Below are 5,465 nucleotides of genomic sequence, written 5' to 3'. Positions count from 1 at the left end.
GGAGAAGCAGGAACTGGAAAAAGTTTTCTAATCAAAGCAATTGCAACTTATCTACAGAAAAGAACTGAGTCGTCACTCTCTTGTGTTGTTACTGCTCCAAATGGGTTGGCAGCACATAACATTAAAGGGATTACTTTACATCGTTTATTGATGCTGCCAGTAGAGCATGAAAATAAATTAGAATACCACAAGCTATCTGGAGAAGCTTGTTGTGAAGTTTCTAGAGTCTTGAAAAAAATAAAACTTCTCATTATTGATGAGGTAAGCATGGTATCAAATTTAATGCTTGCCTTTGTGCATTTAAGAATGCAACAAATCCTTAAAACAGAGTATGATGTGTTATTTGGAGGAAAACATGTCATAGTTTTTGGAGATCTACTACAACTAACTCCTGTGAAAGGACAGCCAGTATTTAAAACAGTTACACATGAAGACACCAGAAAGTGCCTGGAAAGCATTGGAAATGTTAATATTTGGTCATATTTAGAATATTCAGAACTCATTAGAAATATGCGACAGGCAAAGGACGCTGATTATAAAAGCATTCTTGAAGATATAAGAATTGGAAAAGTGAGTGAACACGGCAAAGAAGCTTTACAGGCACGATTACTTACAAATTTGTTTCCACACGAAAATATTCTCCCAGAGAATATATATAGAAAAATTGCAGAAAAGAAATCAGTGATATGCTTGATGCCAACTCTGCAAGAATGTTCAATATTCAATGAAAAAATGCTAAAGTTAGAAAATCAAGAAATTATAAAACTGGAAGCTATTGATAGAATAGAGCATGAAGGAGCTACTATTATTTTGTCAGAAAAGTTGAAGTCAAAATTGGATTCTTTAGAAAAATCAATATCTAAAACTGCTGGTTTAGAAAAGAATCTATATGCATGTATACATTTTCGGATAATTTTACGACGTAATTTACATGTGTAAAGAGGTTTAGTGAATGGAGCAATGGGTAATGTTGTTGATTTTGTGAATTATCCAAATAGAGATGACATTGAATTTTTGAAAATCAAATTTGATGAAATTGAAGAAGTACAACAATTGAGTCGTTGTTCAGCTCGATTTCTGCTTGTAAAAGATTTATATGTCCGCCGAAAACAGTTTCCTGTTTGTTTGGCATATGCGGTAACTATTCATGAATCTCAAGGTTTAAGTGTAGATAGTGCTTTGGTGAATATTGGAAGTACTGTGTTTAAAGAAGGTATGGCATATGTTGCTTTATCTCGAGTCAGAACTTTATCTGGATTATACCTGATTGATTTTGATGACACAAAGATTAGTGCAGATGTAAATTGTATAAGAAAGTATAATAGGTTAAGAAGAGAACATGCTCCCAATTTACCTCAATATCCAGTATTTGAAAAGCGTGTGGTAAGTCGAAAAAGAAGATATGAGAAAAATGGTAGTGAGGTTGCAGAGAAAAGAAAAAAACTAGATGAACCAGTGATGGTAAGCAAAAAGAAAAAGGATTCTATTGAAGAGGTTGTTGGTTTTCAGTTTGACGACAGTTCTAGTGTCAACTGCTATGGTAATGTAGTGGTTAATGATTTTTTTTTCTTGAAACTTTACTACAACAAATTGTTGAAAATCGGGACAAAAGATTTTGTTGTTTGTTGAATTCTGTGTTTGAGAAATGTAGTAGTGATAAAACAAAATAGAAAGTGTTTCTGATAGTCGAAATGTTTTAGACATATGTTTTGGTTTAAATCAATTTTCACAGAATACTCAGCAAGATTGTCAGGAATTTCTAATGTATATGCTTGTTGTATTGCAAGATGAAGGTATAGAAATTGAAAATCTTTTTGGCCTTTCTTATAAATGGCATCATGACTGTGACAATTGTTCGTTTTCAAGTAGTACTGAAATAGACACTGAAAGATTTATTTGACTTTGCCAGACTGCAAATCAGTGTCTTTTAGTAATCTAGTTAGAGAAGCAAATCAAAACATGGTCTGTACCCAATGTAACTCTCCAATGTTATCAATATTATTTATACAAAGATATGGACAGTATGTAATTTTAATGCTGCAACGCTGCATACCTGATGAAAGAAAACTGACAACTTTAATAAAAAAAATTGTGGTTTCTCAACTATCAATATCAGGAAAAACCTTTGTAACTGTAGCAATTATTTTCCATGATGGTCCTTCTACAACATGAGGACATTACACAGCTTATTTAAAATGTGCGAAAGGCTGGACTCATTGTAATGATACTCAAATTTTAGGGAAAATAATTGTCCTGGGAAAATGACTGCTGTTAAGAAAGGGTAGTCTGGTGTTGAAAAGTACTTTGAGAGTGAGGGTGATGAGGTTAAAAAAATTCTTGTAGTTGACGTAGAGGTAGTGTAAGTGTATCAGATAGTGGGTGATGTGGCTATCACATGAGATGTTGATCATCAGTGAGGCAGAGGTGTTTTAGATTTGTTGTAGTTGTTGGAGATGTTGCTGACATTTTTCATTCCCTTGTAGAGGTTTCTCTTAATGGTATACAGCTCCTTGGTAAGATAAAGGATGAGCAGAGTGTGATCAACATACCAGATGATGTTAAGGTTCTGATAGCATGCTAGTTGTTTAAAGTTCTATGTACATGATAAATAGCATCGGGTGGAGGTATAACCATTGTTAGATGGTCCAAAAGTTGTTGATGCTTTTGATTCAGAAGGTTGGGAAACGGACGCTTAAGAGTACTATTAAGTAACTAAGGATTTCACACATACTATTTGGCCATGAGGAATGATATGTGAAACAAAAAATGACTATTTCGGGTAAATGTTGTTAGCATATGTTTGTACATTACTTTATTTAGAGTGTATATGAAAGAAGTAATAATGTTTTGTTACTTTGTGATTGTTGGTAATATCCCTTACTTAAGTATAAAATTGCTGTTTCTAATTGTTACATTCTTAATGAAAATGTTGAATGGGTTTTTTAAAGACAATCTTATTGATTGTCTTTTTTTTTGCCCGCTGTTATATGATGTGTACTATTGAACTCACTGTTTTCAGTGAAATTCAATTTATTCTGAGAACAGCAAAACAAAATACAAAACATATTGTACATATTATTTTGTATTGTGAAATATATATTATAACTCAATTTGTTCTTCTCTTCCACAGATACTATATTTATTAAAAATAGATTATTAACTTTTCATTACTTATAAGGTGAGTATGAGAAACAAAAAATACTTTCTCATCACTCTCTTACATCTCTTAGCCTTTTTCACTTTCTTCACTTTGTCTCTTACTCCACTTCCTTTGCTCATGTTACTCTCCTTCCCTCAATCTCTTTACTCCCCTTAATTCACCTTTACACTCCTTCTCTCACCATCAGTACCCTTTCCCTTACCCTCACTTACCTTCTCCTGCTCCCTCCTTCCTCTCTGTGACCCTCACTTCTCTTTTCTTTCTTCCTCCATCACTACCCTTCTTTTGCTTTATCCCTCACTCTTTTCTCTCTCCCCCCACTCGCTTTCCTTCACACCATCACTCACTCACTTTCAGTCACTCCACTTCTCTCACTCCCTTTCGCTCACTCTCCTTCCTTTATTCCCTCCCTCACTCTCCTTTCCTCCATCCATCTCTAAGTCTCTTCCTCTGTCTCAGTCACTATAACTGACTTACTTCCTCACAGTCCCTCACTCTCCCTCTGTTTGTCTCTCTCACTGTCTCCCGCTCTCTCCGCCAGTCTTCCTTTTGTTTCCTCTCTCTTTCTATAAATCCTTCTCTCTCACTTACTCCTTTTTCCTTTCTATTAATATGTTTCTTTTTCCAACACTCCCCTTCCCTCATCCTTATATCCCTTCCCTCACTGTCACTGCCCTTCACTCAATCTCAGTCCTCTTCCCCCACTTAATGTTCTCCTCTCTCTGTATCACTCCTATTCCCTTTCTCCTGCTCCCATTCCCTCACTCCCCCTCACTCTCTTTCGCTCACTCCATCCGTAAATACCCTTCCCTTATTCCCCTTTTCTCATTCCCTTTTGGTAACTCTCATTCCTTTAGTCTCTCACTCCCCTTCACACCATTTCTCTCCCTCTCTCCCTCTGTCTCACTCAGTCTAACCACTTCACTCACTGTCAGTTACTCGCTCTCCCTCTCTTTCTCTCTCCCTCTCTCCCTCTCTCTCTCTCCCTCACCCTTCCTTTCTTTCTCTTTCTGTTTCCTTCACTCCTACTTCCTTTTGTATTATGAAATATATATTATAACTAAATTTGTTCTTATCTTCCACAGATACAATATTTATAAAAAAAGTACTATTAACTTGTCATTATTTATGAGGTAATTATAACAAACAAAAAATAATTTTTCATCACTCTCTTACTTCTCTTTCTCTCTTTCTCATTCTTTAATCTCTCTCTTACTACCCTTCCTTTACTCATCTTACTCACCTTTCCTCATTCTCACTACTCCACTTTATTCACCTTTACAGTCCTTCTCTCACTATCAGTACTCTTATTTCACCCTCACTCACGTTATCCAACTACCTCTTCCCCTCTCTGTCCCTCACGTCTCTTTCCTATCTTCCTCAATTACTACCTGTGTCTTGCTCTTTCCCTTAGCCTCTTCTCACTCCCCCATTACTCTCTTTCCATAACAGCATCCCTCACTCACCTTTACTCACTCCACTTCTCTCACTCCCTCACTCCCTTTCGCTCACTCCCCTTCCTTTATTCTCTCCCTCACTCCCCTTTCCTCCATCCGTCTCTAAGTCTCTTCCTCTGTCTCAGTCACTATAACTGATTTACTCCTTCACACTTCCTCACTCTCCCTCTGTTTGTCTCTTTCATTGTCTCCCTCTCCCTCCACCACTCTTCCTTTTCTTTCCTCTCTCTTTCCATAAATCCTTCTCTCTCACTTACTTCTTTTTCCTTTCTCTTAATATGCTTCTTTTTTCATCACTCCACTTCCCTCACCCTTATATCCCTTCTCTCACTGTCACTACCCCTCACTCAATCTGAGTCCTCTTCCCCCACTTCATGTTCTTCTCTCAGTGCATCAGTCCCATTCCCTTTCTCCTGCTCCCATTCCCTCACTCCCCCTCACTCTCTTTCACTCACTCCATCCGTCAATACCTTTACCTTATTCCCCTTTCCTCATTCCCTTTTGCTAACTCCCATTCCTTTAGTCCCTCACTCGCCTTCACTCCATTTCTCTCTCCCTCTCTCCCTCTGTCTCACTCAGTCTAACCGCTTCACTCCCTGTCAGTCACTCATTCTCCCTCTCTTTCTCTCTGACTCTCTCCCTCTCTCTCTCTCACTCACCCTTCCTCTCTTTCCCTTTCTGTTTCCTTCACTCCTACTTTATCTCTCAGTCCCTTTTCCATTCTTTCAATCTCCTTCCTTTTCTGTCATTTCCCTTTCGCCACCCTCAAACCCTTTCTCTCACTGTTACTGCTTTTCACTCTTCCTCAGTATTTTTCCCTCTCTCCCCTTCCCTCACTCCCTTTCCTT

This window comes from Lissotriton helveticus, chromosome 6 (genome assembly GCF_964261635.1).
Source record: "Lissotriton helveticus chromosome 6, aLisHel1.1, whole genome shotgun sequence".
NCBI classification, from domain to species: domain Eukaryota; kingdom Metazoa; phylum Chordata; class Amphibia; order Caudata; family Salamandridae; genus Lissotriton; species Lissotriton helveticus.
This window is presented reverse-complemented; position numbering follows the sequence as displayed.